General features: G+C 39.4%; 1 protein-coding gene across 4 annotated transcripts in view; it reads left to right on the forward strand.

Moving 5' to 3' along the window:
* TANGO6 (transport and golgi organization 6 homolog) overlaps window positions 1-17973 on the forward strand; it is a 192000-nt gene that overhangs the window by 85929 nt on the left and 88098 nt on the right. The window lies entirely within an intron of this gene.

Raw genomic sequence — 17973 nt, forward strand, 5'->3', positions numbered from 1 at the left:
TTGATAAAGTCCAACTTACCAGTTTTTCTCTTTATTGCTTGCATTTTTGGTGTCATTTCTAAGAAATCACTGCCTAACCCAAGACAATGAAGATCTACTTCTGTGTTTTCTTCATGAGTTTTATAGTTTTCACAATTACATTTAGGTCTACCATCCATCTTGAGTTAATTTTGTGGTATGAAGAGAGATAATCCCATTTTATAGCTAAACACTCTGAGACTTAGATAGCTTAAGTCTTTTTTCTAAGATTACTTAGCAAGCAATTTGAACCTTGTTCATGGCTTCCAAATCTTCTAAAAACCTTCCAAAAAATGTTTTGGTTTTTTTTTCCCTTCAGTACACTTGGTTACTTCTTTGGAACTTTTTAAATAATGGTAGAAATTGGCTCTATTGTTGTGCTTTTTAAGATTAAAAACAGGGGCACCTGGATGGTTCAGGCAGTTAAGCATCTGACTTCATTCAGCTCAGGTCGTGATCTCACAGTTGGTGGGTTTGAGCCCTGTATCAGGCTCTCTGCTGTTAGTGCAGAGCCTGCTTTGGATCCTTGGTGTCTCTCTCTCTCTCTCTCTCTGTGCCCCTCTCCTGTGTGCACTCTCCCTTTTAAAAATAAACTTAAAAAAAACCAGATATTATGATTATCGATAGTATTTATTATAATTGAATAATGCTTGGGGCACCTGGCTCAGGTCATGATCTCATGGTTTCGTGAGTTTGAGCCCTGCATCGGGCTCTGTGTTGATGGCACGGAGCCTGCTTGGGATTCTCTCTCTCCCACTGTCTCTGCCCCTCCCCCACTCACGCTGTCTTTGTCTCTCTCAAAAATAAATAAACTTTAAAAAATTGAATAATGCTTAATCATCTAGAAACCTTTGATTGTGTCAACAATCCCAAAATATAATAAAAGCAGATATGATCATCCTTTTATAAATGAATAATTGACTTTCCTGTAGTCACGAAAGTCGGGAGGGTGGTGGAGACCCATTTCTCAGGAATTCCCAGTCTACCGTACCTTATCTTGCTGCAGCCCCAGTGATATAATTTATAATGCCTTCTCTCTCTCCCTTCCTCCATTTACAGGTTGCATTTCAAAACCCAAAACACTTGAGTTTTACATTAGCCTCATTTTTCAAATATCTGTCCTGTGGTTTCCTCTATCAATTGAGGATTGAAACATTCAGATTTGCATCAGAATATTTAGCAGTTTAGCACTTTTACCTGTAAGTAAAAGGTGTACTGGCTACTTCAAGGGTTAGTTATTTTCACTCCCTAAGATTGCCTTGGATAATTGCCATATAAGAGAAATGGAAGTAAATATTATAGAAGTTACCACTTACTAGTGTCTATTATGTGCCAGTCACAGCATCCTTGCAAGTTACATATCACCCCTATTTTACAAATGAGTGAACTGAGACTCAAAAAGATTAAGAAACTGGCCCGAAGTAACACAGATACTAAGTGTCAACATCAGAATTTGAGTCTGGCTCTGAGAACTATGCTGTTGCCACAGGGAAAAATGATTAATCCAAGGAAGCACACTGTTCTCATGCCCAGGTACAAGGGCTGAGTTCCCAGGTGGTCCTAGGTATAGAAGTGGGCCTGCTTATAGGAAATGGTTTCACTATAAATCAACCCTTCCTATAACAATGTGCTGAACTCATGTTCGCGTGCGCGCACACGTGCGTGCGAGCGTGCGTGTGTGTGTGTGTGTGTGGCTTTGCCCATTTGGCAATGGGTACAGTATTATTGTTAAGCATTCTTTATGTGTATCTTTGAAATTCATCTTCCATTAGTGGAATCTGAGTGTGTGACCTCACACTGCCTACCTTTCTTCCTGCTGATGGTCATGACTGTTTCATCGCTGTATCATCAGAGATTGTGGGTCAGGTAAACATGTAGCTTTCTGTACAGAACTCTGGACATTTGTTGCTTTTCTGACTCCAATAAGTGACATTTAAAAATAACTTCCTTTAAAATGATATAAATTATGAGGCTGTGGAGAAATCGGAACCCTCATACACGGCTGGTGGAAACTGTAAAATAGTACAGCTGCTCTGGAACGCAGTCTGGCAGCTCTCAAAAAGTCAAACATAGTTACCATATGACCCACCAGTTCCACTTCTAGATACATACCCAAGAGAAATGAAAACATATGTCTGTATAAAAGCTTATATATGAATGCTCATCGCAGCATTATTCATACTAGCCAAAAAGTAGAAACAGCCTAAATATTCATCACCTGCTGAATGGATAAATAAAATGTGGTATATCTTGCATAATGAAGTATTATTTGGCAATAAAAAGGAATAAGGTACTGATTCACACTACAAATGGATGAACTTTGAAAACCTGCTAAGTGAAAGAAGCTCAACACATAAGGCCACACATTGTATGATTCCATTTATATGAAACATCCAGAATGGACAAATCCACAGAGATAGAAAACCTAGATTAGTGGTTGCCAGAGGGTGGGGAAGAGAGGGGTAAGGGGAGTGACTGATAATGGATACGAGTGATGAAAATATTTTGGAATTAGATATTGGTGATCATTGCACAACCTTTTAAATATACTAAAAATCACTGAATTCTGCACTTTTAAAAATAAAATAATAAACTTAAAAAGTTCAGAATAGTATGGGGCACCTGGGTGGCTCAGTTGGTTAAAGCATCCGACTTCAGCTCAGGTCATGATCTCACAGCTCGTGAGTTCGAGCCCCGTGTTGCGCTCTGTGCTGACAGCTCGGAGCCTGGAGCCTGCTTCAGATTCTATGGCTGCCTCTCCTTCTGCCCCTCCCTTGCTCACACTCTGACTCTTGCTCTCTCTCTCTCTCTCCCTGTCAAAAATAAATATTTTTTTGGGGGGGGCGCCTGGGTGGCTCAGTCGGTTAAGCGGCCGACTTTGGCTCAGGTCACAATCTCACAGTCCGTGAGTTTGAGCCCTGCATCGGGCTCTGTGCTGACCGCTCAGAGCCTGGAGCCTGTTTCAGATTCTGTGTCTCCCTGTCTCTGACCCTCCCCTGTTCATGCTCTGTCTCTCTCTGTCTCAAAAATAAACGTTAAAAAAAAATTTTTTTAATAAATAAATAAATATTTTTAAAAAATTTTAATAAAAAAAATTCAGAACAGTAGTTTTCATGGAGCTTCTTGGACTCTGAAGGGTGGATGGACAAGGTTGAGATGTGTGGGAGTAGAGTGAGGGAGTCAAGCCTGAAGGAAAAGTAGAGGCAGGAGGGTGTCAAGAGGGGGGTGAGTATAGAATATCCAATGGAATAAAGACAGACTCTTCAGTAAATGGTGCTGGGAAAACTGGACAGTGACATGCAGAAAAATGAACCTGGACCACTTTCTTACACCATACACAAAAATAAACTCAAAATGGATGAAAGACCTAAACATAAGACAGGAAGCCATTAAAATCCTAGAGGAGAAAGCAGGCAACAACCTCTTTGACCTCAGCCGCAGCAACTTCTTACTTAACATGTCTCTGGAGGCAAGGGAAACAAAAGCAAAAATGAACTATTGGGACCTCATCAAAACAAAAAGCTTCTGCACAGTGAAGGAAACAGTCAGCAAAACTAAAAGGCAACCAACAGAATGGGAGAAGATATTTGCAAATGACATGTCAGATAAAGGGCTAGTGTCCAAAATCTATAAAAAACTTATCAAACCCAACACCCAAGAACAAATAACCCAGTGAAGAAATGGGCAAAAGACATGAATAGACACTTCTCCAAGGAAGACATCCAGATGGCCACCCGACACATAAAAAAATGCTCAACATCACTCATCATCAGGGAAATACAAATTAAAACCACAATGAGATACCACCTCACACCTGTCAGAATGGGTAACATTAACAACTCGGGCAACCACAGATGTTGGTGAGGGTGCAGGGAAAGCCATTACCAGGCCAACCAGTGAGTGATGGAGACTGGAATCAACTCCAGAGCCAAATTCTACCTGTCTCTACTCCCCTTCTCTCTCCATTCCCTTTCTTTTTTTTTTTTTTTTAATTTTCTTTTTTATTTTTAAAATTTACATCCAAATTAGTATATAGTGCAACAGTGATTTCAGGAGTAGATTCCTTACTGCCCCTTACCCATTTAGCCCATCCGCCCTCCCACAACTCCTTCAGTAACCCTCAGTTTGTTCTCCATATTTGAGTCTCTTACGTTTTGTCCCCCTCCCTGTTTTTATATTATTTTTGTTTCCCTTCCCTTATGTTCATCTGTTTTGTCTCTTAAAGTCCTCAAATGAGTGAAGTCATATGATTTTTGTCTTTCTCTGACTAATTTCACTTAGCATAATACCCTCCAGTTCCATCCACGTAGTTGCAAATGGCAAGATCTCATTCTTTTGATTGCCAAGTCATACTCAATTGTATATCTATATACCACATCTTCTTTATCCATTCATCCATTGATGGACATTGGGGCTGTTTCCATACTTTGGCTATTGTTGATAGTACTGCTATAAACATGGGGGTGCATATATCCCTTCAAAACAGCACACCTGTATCCCGTGGATAAATGCCTAGTAGTGCAATTGCTGGGTCATAGGGTAGTTCTATTTTTAGTTTTTTGAGGAACCTCCATACTGTTTTCCAGAGTGACTGCACCAGCTTGCATTGCCACCAACAATGCAAAAGAGATCCTCTTTCTCCGCATCCTCGCCAACATCTGTGGTTGCCCGAATTGTTAATGTTAGCCATTCTGACAGGTGTAAGGTGGTATCTCATTGTGGTTTTGATGTGTATTTCCCTGATTATGAGTGATGTTGAGCATTTTTTCTTGTGTCGGTTGGCCATCTGGATGTCTTCCTTGGAGAAGTGTCTATTCATGTCTTTTGCCCATTTCTTCACTGGATTGTTTGTTCTTTGGGTGTTGAGTTTGATAAGTTCTTTATAGTCTCCATTCCATTTTCTGACCTTTCTTAAATCATCATGGCCTCTGCTCTCGCAGACAGTGAATTAAGCCATGGAACCAGTGGATCTTGACATTTTCAGCTGAGCAAGTAAATACTTCTTAATTTCTTGGTTTTCAGGGTTCATTTCAAATGTTTTACCTCCTATTCATGTAAGCCAGTGGTCACAAAGGTAGAATTCACTACCAAGAAGGCAGTAGTGAGACACCTTGGGATAAAGACTCAGTTGTTTCGATGTCTACTTTACAAGCTATTAAGAAGGTGAAAGTACCTTCTCTGCAGAACAGCTGTTTCAATTTTGCCCTAGAGCCACCCTGTCTTTAGTAAAGTTGGAATTTGAAGGCGAGTTAAAGAAGATAAAACAGTGATAGAACTCACAAGTAAAATAGCGAGTTCCTCTTTAGGTTTCTGTTTAAGTATGATATTACTTGACTCTCTAAGGAATCCATCTGTTTTACTAGAACTGCTTTGAGGTAGTGGCTAGAGAGGTACCCTGCCCTTGCTTTTCTCTCCCAAACTAAATAGCAGACAGCCTATGTTATCCTTTATTTCAAATACAAATTAAAATTCCTAATCTCACCAGATGTGATTAAAATGATCCTTGAAACTGTTCACACACTTAATAAGCCCAATTATATTTTTTTATTAACCCTGACATAGTTCCTTTTGTTGCTGAGTCATAAGTTTAACATTTTTAACTGATTGAAGCATCAGTTTATCCTTCTTTGGTCATGTCAAGATCTTGGGCGGTGGTGGAAAAAGTGCACTTAAATGGTATCTGTAGAGTTTTGGCAACTCATCATTAGATTCTTACATTGGACCTTTGTACTCAGTTTTCCTGGCCTTATGGCCTGTCTGCTGGCCATAAGGCCAGCTTGAAGAAGCTGGAAGGTTGGGAATGAATTGAACCTCAGGAATGGATCACAGGCACTGAGCTACAGAGACCTAATTAGGTCATCCCTCCTGTCCACCTGCCAAGGCATGATTGCTAAAGTTTGCTTTCTTAGGAGAAGTCTGTTTTAGAAGCAGGTTTGCACTTGATGTCCAACTTCTTTTTTTTTTTTTTTATGTTTATTTATTTTTGAGAGAGAAACAGCATGAGCAGGGGAGGGACAGAGAGAGAGGGAGACACAGAATCGAAAGCAGCTCCAGGCTCTGAGCTGTCAGCACAGAGCCTGAAGTGGGGCTGAACTCACAAACTGCGAGATCATGACCTGAGCCGAAGTTGGACACTCAACTGACTGAGCCACCCAGGCGCCCTGAAGTCCAACTTCTATTTTCCATTATTGGTAGCCTGACTTTAGATAAGGGCAGAAATAATTGTAAAGTATCTTTGGCCATTGATTTTTTTTCTTAGTGGTTTAAAACGTTTATTCGTTCATTCATGAAGATTTATCGAGTATCTACCATGTGCAAAGGCACTGTGCTCACTACATTGCTAAAAAAAATGATTCCCTCCCTTCAATGAATTTACATTTGATGCAGGGAGGAGATGGTGGGGGGCAAGTAGTAATCCAGTAATCACATGAACAAATGTGAAATGTGGCTTTGACAGGTGCTATGGAGAAAAATTACATGGTGATATGAGAGCCTGCCTTAGGGACATTTTACTGACAGAGAGCGGGAGGGAAAAATGACCCATAAGCTGAGATATGGGGGTTGATTATGAATGAATCTAGTAAAGGGGGGAGGAAAGAGTGTTCCAGACTGAAGGAACAGCAAAACCACGGTACTGTGGCAGGGAGGAGCCTGTAGACAGTGAGGACCGCATGGACGCCTGTGTTCTACAGGACCCTAGGGTCAGTGAAGGAGGTAGCACCAGTCAGCCCCACTCTAACTAGAAGACTCTGCTTTTTTCTCTTTCATTGAGTCTCCTCTAAAGACTTCGTGTGAAAACCAGGTTCTGCTTTTAAAACAACAGCAAATCTCTATTTCTACAAGTCTCTGAATTCAGTTTCAACATTTAGCCTTTATCCATTATGAAAAACATCCTAATTGCAGATGAAAAAGATAAAGCCATAAAGAGTTATTTGTGGCCAGTGGTTTTCAAATAATTTTTTTTTTAGCAGTGGGATCCATTTTCCAAATGAGATCTAATGTGGTGTCAAAGTCGAGTGATCTTTATTTTCTTCTTCATGCCTTTTTTTTTCTTATTTTTTCACACTTTATTAGTATGAACATTTATTGCTTTTATAATCAGAAGATACTATTTTTAAATTATGTGGCTGTTTAGGAAAACAGTCGTTTCATGATAGCAAGGTTCAGGGACTAGCACAAATCGAGACAGATGGCTCCTTCTGTTGTAGTACCCCCTGTTGACCTTTTCACAACTAGGAATTACTAAGGCACAGGGTGACCATGGCTTTTTCACCATGAAATTGTATGATGACAGCAGAAACCTTACTGACAAACAGATGTTTTTCCCAAGTGGGGCTTTTGTTAATGAAATGGTTGCTTAGAAACCAGACCGTAATAGTAACTTTCCTATATTTAGTTTATAAAGTGGTTCAGTTTGGAAAATTATTAAGTCAGAGAATACTAATCAGATAAAATTGAGTATGTTCATTATCTCTTGTCTTGTAATTCAGCAACCAAATAGTTAAGTCGGCAGCAAAATTCCACCCGGATGTGTCTGTCCAGATGCTGTTTGTGACAAGGGCATACAAGGAAAATGACAGCTCATAAAGCACCCTGCTCTGCTCTTAACTGTGATTCTCTGGTGGCACGGCATGTTTGATCTTTCAGCAGTATGTATCAGGAGCTGTGACATGGAACACTTATTAGGTTGCTGAGAGGATCAGTTAGGTCAGTGGGTCAAAGATTGTAAAATGTGAAGATAACTCCAAATTAAGCTCTGAGACAGCCCCTTAAAGGAGGGGCTCAGTAGTGAAGATTTTTTTTTTTTTTTTAGGATACCAGAATTTATAACTGGAATATTTGATATGCTAACCATTACTAATAACAAAGAAACCTCAGCATGTACCCCATTTGTCAGGTGAATTAAAACATTAAATCTTAAATTCAGTCCAGGCAAAATCTAGGAGAAAATACATTTCTGTGTTCCATTTCTGATGATGATGAGACAGCTCAGCTGAAAACAACTATTATGCAGGATAACATATTTAAAACACTTAAAAAGCTAAAAAGCATTAGAGGGCTAACAAGAAAACAGAGACTTCCCAAACCAACATCTTAAGTCAAAATCCTGAAAGGTAAACTGACGACTGTAAGAACCTGCATTTGACCTGCGGGCATTTGATGAAATTAAGCTGTGAGTTTCAAAGCTTTGAAGGGCAAGTTGCAGACATGAAAGCCCAAATCCAACCTGAAGTGGGGAGTTGAATAGAAGACCTCCAACTTTATGCTTAGACTCCAAATAAATACACCTTCAGGCGGATGAGAAGGGCCTGGGAAGGCATTGTCTTGGCACTAAGCAGAGCAGTAAGGAAAGAAAACCTGTCCCTGTGAGGTTGTAATCACTGAATGGGCTACCTCTTCTGCAGATTTGCATTATGGGATTCCACAAATTTCAAGCAGGGAATCAGAGCTTAAAATGTCTACATTGGTAATGTCTTTGGATATCTTTCAGAAACAAAACTGTATCTCCTGTGGAGGAAGGCACCTTTATCCCAGACCCCAAAGAACCCTCCCAATAAGTTTTACTTTTTACTTTTTATTTTTAATTTATTTTTTTTTTAACGTTTATTTATTTTTGAGGCAGAGAGAGACAGAGCATGAACGGGAGAGGGTCAGAGAGAGGGAGACACAGAATCTGAAACAGGCTCCAGGCTCTGAGCGGTCAGCACAGAGCCTGATGCGGGGCTTGAACTCACGAACCGCAAGATCATGACCTGAGCCAAAGTCTGACACAACCGACTGAGCCACCCAGGCGCCCCTATTTTTAGTTTTTTAATAATAAGATTGTTTTTATGGTAATATATATAACATAAAATTTGCTATTTTAACCATATTTATTCACAATGTTGTGTCATAGCTATCTGTTTCTAAAAGATTTTCATCACCCCAAATCCTGTAGCCATTAAGTAATAACTCTCCATTCCCTTCACCCATAATAATTATTTAATTAATAATTATTTTACATTTCATTATGAATAATAAGTAGTATGTAGTCACAAAATACCCAAGCACAAGGAAACAATGTCCCAAGAAGATTTTAGATATTAGAATTGTCACAGATAAATTATGAATTGACCACGCTTAGTATATTAAAATAAATGCAAGATAAGCTTGAAAATAACTTCACAGACTGGAAACAATCAAAACATATAGCAGATTTTGAAAAAGACAAATAGAATGTCTAAAAATAAAAAGAATAAGTAGGGGCGCCTGGGTTGCTCAGTCGGTTGGGTTTCTGACTTCGCTCAAGTCATGATCTCAGTTTGTGGGTTCACGCCCCGCATCTGGCTCTGTACTGACGCTCAGAGCCTGGAGCCTGCTTCAGATTCTGTGTCTCCCTCTCTCTCTCTGCTCCTGCCCTGCTCACACTCTGTTTCTCTCTCTCAAAATAAATAAACATAGTACAAAATTTAAAAAAAAAAGAATAAGTAAAATTAAAAACATAATGGATGGGTTTTACAACAGATGCAGCTGAAGAGAGAATTAATGAACCACAAAGTAGAAAGGAAAAAAATTAATGCAGAATGAAGCACAGAGAGACAATAGTTTCCAATGGAGGAGTCAAAAAGGAAAGACTAATGAATTTGATCTCTTAAAAGTTTAAAACTCACTTATGTAAAAAATAACCTTAATGAAACCGCAAAATATGATTACAGGAAAATTGGTGGCAAAAAGGACAAGCATCATTCTATAGAGACAGAAAGTAGATCTGAGGTTGCCTAGAGCTGGGGAGTCTGGGTAGAAAAAGAAACTGATTGCTAAAGGGTAGATTTCTTTTTGGAGTGATGAAAATGTCCTGAAATTAAATAGTGATATTGGTTGCACAACCATGTGAATACAGTAAAGACTACTGAATTATACACATTAAATTGTGAATTTTATGGCATGTGAATTATATTTCAGTAAATCTGTGGTTTTTTTTTACAAAAATGACAAGCCAACAGTCAATGCCTTAACTACATAAAGAGCTCATAGAGATCAATATAATAAAAATCTCTAGTAGATAAATGGATAAAAAAATAAATAGGCAATTCATGGTAGAGAAAAAATAATAAGATTTTGGTAAAATATTTGACTTTTCTAATAAAGAAGGTAGGTTAAAATAATAATTAAATGTAACTTTTTATGCCATTTACAAACACACACACACACACACACACACACACACACACACACACACACACATATTTTAAAGAGAAAATCCAGTACTGCCCAATGCACTCTTGAGCACTCTTGGTAGGGAAACTAATGGGAACATATTTGAAATTCAGTTTTGAAAATGTTTATGCCCTTGGAGTCCGTTATTTCTCTTTGGGGAATCTACCCTAAGAGTGTAAATAGGAGGTTGATGCCTATCGTAGTTCTGTCTAAAAGATCTATTAAATTTTTCCCACACTGAGTGCAGTTACCTCTTGGGCCCAGTCATAGCTCTCACTTGAAGAATCTAGTACCTTTTGCAGCACAGCTCACTTGTCCCTTCTCCAGGAAGCCTCACCCCCATCCCACACCCTTTTTTGACTCCTCTTTCTCTGTGCTGTCGTTTTCCCCAAACCTGCCATATTAACCACACTGTCTTGTGTTGTTGTTGTTTTTTTTAATGTTTATTTATCTGTGAGAGAGAGAGACAGAGCGTGAGCAGGAAGGGACAGAGAGAGAGGGAGACAGAATCTGAAGCAGGGGCCAGGCTCTGAGCTGTCAGCACAGGCTCTTAGTTGTCATTGGCTAATTTGTCCTTCTCTAGCGGGACACTGTCATATTACATTTGTATCACTTAATAACAGTATCTGGCACATAATACACTATTAATAGGTGAATGCATGAAATGGAAATTCTTTCCATTGCCTTTATTTAAAGATGTTTTCCAAACATTATGATTCATGCCATAGCTGCAGAGTACTTCTATATGCTCTTATATAACTGATTTGTGTTTTTTTGCTGTGTTCCCCCTCTTTTTTTTTTTTTTTAAGATTTTATTTGTTTGTTTGTTTGTTTAAGTAATCTCTATACCCATTGTGGGGCTCAAACTCACAACTCTGAGATCAAGAGGCACATGTTCCACCAAATGAGCCAGACAAGTGCTCCCCTTCTCCCTCTTTTTGTTTCTAGTGTTTATTTGTTTGTTTTTGAGGGGAGGTGGGGAGAGCGTGAATGGGGGAGGGGCAGAGAGAGAGAGGGAGACAGAGAATCTGAGCTGTCAGCACAGAGCCCCATGAGGGGCTTGAACTCACCACCCATGAGATCATGACCTGAGCTGAAGTTGACCAGTTAACCAACTGAGCCACCCAGGTGCCTCATTTCTCCCTCTTTTTAACTGAAGTCAAATTTTAAAGAAATCCTTTCTGTTTCTACCGTCCTATGTAATAATATTACTATTAAAGTGTTCAGGGTTATCATTGGACCACTTCAAATGATCTAGTGTGAAAGCCATGACATCTGGGGAGGATGCCATCTCCCCCCATCCTCCCTTAAAAAAGAAAGCTGTTAAAATAAAATGAAATTGTCCATAATGAAAACTGTATGTGAGTGTGTGTGTGTGTGTGTGTGTGTGTGTGTGTGTGTGTGTGACAGAGAGAGAGAGAGAGAGATTGATTCAAGGAATGGTGTATGAATGAGCAGGCACTAAAATGTTTGTGTTGATTTCAGGTAATTAAAAAAAATACTAGATTATAATTTATATACCATACAATATGCCCTTTAAATGTCAACTAGGATAGCTATTAGTATATTCATACAGTTGTGCATCTATCACCACAGTCAATTTTACACCATCTTCATTACCTTAACAGAGACTCACTTCCCTTAACTTTCACTCCTCAATGCTCCCTCCCATACCTCCCAAAGGTGATTTTTATTTTACTTTCTTCTTTTGCTTTTCTCTAGTATTTGAATCTTTTACTGTGACCATGCATTATTTATGCCACCAGGGTTAAAAAACAAAACAAAACAGTCAAGTTATTTTGATTGCGCAAGCAAATTTTTAAAGGTTTCTCCTTTCCCCTCTATTTATGGGTGTCCTACTTAGCACAGGGATTTTAACCTGAGGGCTGTGTGGACTCCTAGAGGGTCTGTGACTAGGTCTGGTCACTCCCAGAAATTACAGGCAGGGTCTATGTGTGTATGTGCCTTTATCAGAGGAGAAGGGGCTCTGTGGGTGAAGTTTATAATAGCTCTGCCTGGTTTCCATGTGAAACTACAGTTTAAGTCCTACACGTCATGGTTACTGATTTGACAACAAACACTTTCCAAGCAAGTCCTAGCCTGGAGTGCCTATCACAGACTTGCCTAATCATCTCATCAGGACTTCTGCTAGGCTTAACTAAGGAAAAAAGGAGCATTTCGTTAGAGTTTATATCTTGCCTGTATCACTGCTTGGTGCCCAAAGCACAGAGCAAGTCCCCTAGCTCCGAGACACTGGAGAACATGAGAGATCAGCCCTGTCTTGTTAGAGCTTCAGGCCAGGCAACAACTCCCCCGGGAGGCGTTGCTTCCCTCGGAAGGAATGAGAACCTGACGCATCCATCAGCTCTGCTGATTCTGCAGCTTCTCCTCACGTTCGCTTGAGGTGAAATGCCAGTAGAAAACGGGAGAAAATGAGTCCGCGGTTTAGGTAGATACTCCTCCTGCAGGACCACCCATCTTGGGATCTGGAGGAGATGTAGAGACTTTTATTTTTTGCCAAGATTCAGCTAAAAGAGAACCATTCACTGTTTTATGGGAAACTAGAAGCCCCTCTTTTCTTATCAGGAAATGTTTTGATATCATAAAGAGAATGTTAATGTATTTTTTTTAACTCTGGGAAAGCTACATAAAGAGAATTAAACAAATGGCATCCTGCTTTTTTATTTCTCACCGTGGAACAGCTGAAATGTGAGTTTTTCGGATGTGTAGGGCAGTGATTACCCTCAAAGCAGCGGTAATTGCTATTTTCTTTTCCTTCCTTCCTCGCTTACGCCTTCAGCCAGTATTAGGGCAGCTTTGTGCATATTTCTGCACATACAACAGAATGCTTGATCATTGTGGTGGTGTTGAGGCTCAGTGTTTCTCAGCTCTCTTCCTTACCCCTTCCTCTCTGTCACCCACAGGTGTTCAATAGAGGCAGCCCTGTCTGACAAGGTGGACTCTAAGCTTTTTGGTGCTGTTTTGGATTTTATTTATTTGGGGAGCATAGTAGAATAAGAGATTTAGGGGACTTGCAGTAACAGGTAGAGTGGAGGTGTTTGAGAATCACTGGTTAAGTGAAGAAATGGGCAGAAAACATGAATAGACACTTCCCTAAAGAAGACATCCGGATGGCACATGAAAAGATGCTCAACGTTGCTCATCAGGGAAATACAAATCAAAACCACACTCAGATATCACCTCATGCCAGTCAGAGTGGCCAAAATGAACAAATCAGGAGACCATAGATGCTGGCGAGGATGTGGAGAAACGGGAACCCTCTTGCACTGTTGGTGGGAATGCAAATTGGTGCAGCCACTCTGGAAAACAGTGTGGATGTTCCTCAAAAAATTAAAAATAGACCTACCCTATGACCCAGCAATAGCACTGCTAGGAATTTACCCAAGAGATACAGGAGTGCTGATGCATAGGGGCACTTGTACTCCAATGTTTATAGCAGCACTCTCAACAATAGCCAAATTATGGAAAGAGCCTAAATGTCCATCAACTGATGAATGGATAAAGAAATTGTGGTTTATATACACAATGGAGTACTACATGGCAATGAGAAAGAATGAAATATGGCCCTTTGTAGCAACATGGATGGAACTGGACAGTGTTATGCTAAGCGAAATAAGCCATACAGAGAAAGACAGATACCATATGTTTTCACTCTTATGTGGATCCTGAGACACTTAACAGAAACCCATGGGGGAGGGGAAGGGGAAAAAAAAAAAGGAGGTTAGAGTGGGAGAGAGCCAAAGCATAAGAGACTCCTAAAAACTGAGAACAAACTGAGGGTTAATGGGGGGTGGGAGGGAGGGGGGGCGTGGGAGGGAGGGAAGGGTGGGTGATGGGTATTGAGGAGGGCACCTTTTGGGATGAGCACTGGGTGTTGTATGGAAACCAATTTGACAATAAACTTCATATATTGAAGAAAAAAAAAAGAGAATCACTGGTTAAAAACTGGAACCCACGAAAATCCAAGTTCTCAATTTCCTTTTGTATGGCTCCTCTGTTACCACTAATGTCAGCAGCATCTCAAGTCAGAATCATTTGTGAATTTCATTAACATCACTTACCTCCCTTTTTGACATGCTAAATAAAGATACCAGCTAGGAATGAAGCAGTCCCTAGGAAGCCCAACTAGACTCAGTAGGGAATTCTGGCCTGTCTCTTCTGGGATGCAGTGTGCAGAGTGCCTCTCCTTCCTCTGACCTTGAAGTTGAATAGAAAGTAAATTTTATGGAGTGAGGCTAAGAGCATATACTTGAAAATGTAAGGTTTGGGGCACCTGGATGGCTCAGTCCGTTAAGTGTTCAACTTCAGCTAAGGTCATGATCTTACAGTTCATGGGTTCAAGCCCTGTGTTGGACTTCGTCCTGGCAGCAGTGATCCTGGTTGGGATTCTTTCTCCTTCTTTCTCTGACCCTCCCCCACTCTCTCTTTCTCAAAATAAATAAATAAACTAAAAAAATAAAACAATAATGTAAGGTTGCTGTCTTTGGGCTTATATCATTATTCCAGCAGTTATTTTCTCCATGACCTCTAGGGGGGGCTGTGGCGTAGTAGAGTGCAGGTTTGCCCGTCTGTTCTGCCATGTGCCAAAGATCTTGGGTCATATTTTTCACCCATCTATCTGTTCCTCAGTTTCTCCCTTTGTAAAATTAGGAATAATAATAATACCTACAAAAGATTGTTGGGAGCATTAAATGGATGAGTGCATATAGAAGTCATTAGAATGGACTGGCATGTTGAAAACACTCAGTAAATGTTAGGAATGTTACTGTCTTTTCTATTAGATTTTTATTTATTGCAGTAATACTTTTTGATCCAAATGGCTCTCATTAAGTATAGTTAACTGTCAGTAAATATAGATTATTCACTCCTTTTAACATTCCCCCTCCAAAATGGGAAGTAGAAAAGAATGAAAAAAAAAAATTTTAACATTTATTCATTTTTGAGAAACAGAGAGAGACAGAGCACAAGTGGGAGAGGCGCAGAGAAGGAGAAAGGGAGACACAAGATCTGAAGTAGGCTCTAGTCTCCGAGCTGTCAGCACAGAGCCCGACATGGGGCTTGAACTCACAAACCACGAGATCATGACCTGAGCTGAAGTCGGCCACCCAATCAACTGAGTCACCCAGGCACTCAGGGAAGTAGAAAATAATTTAAGCAAACACGTTGACATTATTTTACTGTTCGAATGTATTATTTAAATTCTTTTTTTTTTTTTTTTACTTAATTTTTATTTTGTGAGAGAGTGAATGAGCGAGGGAGAAGGATAGAGGGAGAGAGAGAGAGAGAGAAAGAGAGAGAATCTTAATTTGCGCTGGGCGTGGAGCCCAATGTGGGGCTCAATCCCACAATCCTGGGATCATGACCTGAGCTGAAATCAAGAGTTGGATTAGGAGTAATAATAATACCTACTTCAAAAGATTGTTGGGAGCATTAAATGAGCCAACTGAGCCACCCAGGCGCCCCTCGAATGTATTATTTAGATCCTGATTTAAAGAGATAGACTCTAGGTACGGTTCTTAACAAACCTTTAGCTGTTAACTGTGACAGTTTATTAGTCTAACCCTGTTTTTTCTTCAGGCCTGGGTAACACCAACTCATATTGTATCTTTATAAATTTGTTGGGGCTTGTCCACACTTAGCAGAGGTTTGGAGCTGTTGAGAAACTTAACATCGAATTGGCATGCTAGACGTTGTCTTTTACTCTAATTATAAAGACAGACCAGCCATCCAGTGGAATTCTCCACACTTCCTTGATTTAATAACCAACTTCCCCAGTTTGTGTAACTTCCTGGATTCTTGGAGCTGAAATTACTGTTGGCTTTCATCATAATGAGAGGGCTCTAATGTAACAACTGAAGTACCTTGCTAAAAGGAAGGGTATTTTCCTTCCCTTCAGGTTTTAGCCTTTTGTATCTTTGTGTTGTAGAGCTGCAAGAGAGGATAGTCACAGATTAGTGATGATCTTTGGGAATCAGAAGGAAAATTCTCCTGTGCCTGGCCTCTTCGCTTACCCATTATTGTTCTTACAGTGAGCTTCCTCTACAGGTTAATAGCATTGTATCTTCTTTGTAGTTTCAAATATAAACTTACTTTTATTAATTTGAACATAGTTCGTAAAGAGTCACAAAGCTTATCCCCTGTCCTGCTTCTTTCCCCTTTGAAGTTCCAGTCCCCAGAGATAACCATTCCCCTCCCACCCCTTTTTAAGTAGTTTCTTCTAGTGATTACCTCCTTATTTATAAATAAATTGCTCACACATATTTCTTGTGATTTAACAAACTTTGGACATTATCTACTCATTTTCCATGTGTTGGATGAGGATTTAATGCCTGCACACACATGCACACCTGTACATACCCCTTCCCTCCTGCCCTTTCCCCATCGTGATTTTTGGCTACATCATTGGGCTGTATTTACTGTTGATTACTTGGATATTATTCATTGCTGAGCCTAGTTCAGTCTTCCTTTCTTATACATTTGTTTAGTTTTCTGTGTAATTATTGCTAAGTTCTTCCTAATTATTTAACAGCTGTATCGAATACGTATCATTATGTCATTCCATCTTTGTTCTCTTTACCCAGACTTCAGCCTTTGACACCTATCCCATTCTCTTTGTCCTTGTTTTGGGGTTTATACCTTTTTATTCCTTAATTGTCACTTCAGTAGGATTTTTTAACTTATATTTTTAAAATTTATATTTGATAGATAGTGTATTACATAGCTCAAAGTTCAAAAGGTAGAAACATACAGAATAAAAACTTTCTCTCCTATCTTTCCCCATTTCCCTCCCCAGAAATAACCAATATCATTAATTTATTGTGTATCCTTCCAGGAATATTTTATAGTATAGTTTCCTTTTGTATAGAAATGGTTGAATTCTATACACATTGTTTTGCACTTTGCTTTTTACCTAACAGTAGATTTTAGAATTTATTCTATAACAGTTCTTAAAAAGCTTTTTTATTTTTTATTTAAAAAAATTGTTTTTAATGTTTATTTATTTTTGAGAGAGAGAGAGAAGAGAGAGAGAGAGCATGAGAAGGGAAGGGGCAGAGAGAGAGGGAGACACAGAATCTGAAGCAGGCTCCAGGCTCTGAGCTGTCAGTACAGAGCCTGACACGGGGCTTGAATTCACGAACTGTGAGATCATGACCTGAGCTGAAGTCAGACACTTAACCAACTGAGCCACCCAGGTACCCTAAAAGCTTTTTAAAATTTTTTTATGGATACACTGTATCACATTGTGTGAGTGACCACAACTTAATCAGTCCTCTATTGATGAATACTTAATTTGTTTCCAGTCTTTTCTTTACCAGTAGTGGTAAAGTGATGATTTTGTACATAAGTAATTTTCTCCTTGTGCTTGTGTATCTGCTAGGACAAATTCCGAGAATAGAATTTCTGGCTTAACACAGGACTTAGAATTTTAGATGTATTATATTTTCTTACACTTGTAAGACAGATTCTGTGAAATGTGAAATATTTGACTTTTTTCCCATTCAAGTGACAAATCCTTTTCCCCTTCTGTCCACCCGCACCCTATATAGGGGCAACCAAAATAGGTTTGAATACAAAAGTAAGTGGATACTTTGCTCTTGGAGGTGGATTTCCCTTTATATTTAAGATGTGATATATTATTTTCTCCCCTTTTCTTCTATTCTAAAAACCTAAAAGGGTAGATATGAAATAGCTTTTATCATACTTTCAATAATAACTTTTTGGGATATAATTCACATA

Source organism: Panthera pardus, unplaced genomic scaffold, assembly GCF_024362965.1.
Source record: "Panthera pardus isolate Hobbes unplaced genomic scaffold, ASM2436296v1 HiC_scaffold_19, whole genome shotgun sequence".
In the NCBI taxonomy this organism is placed as follows: Eukaryota; Metazoa; Chordata; class Mammalia; order Carnivora; family Felidae; genus Panthera; species Panthera pardus.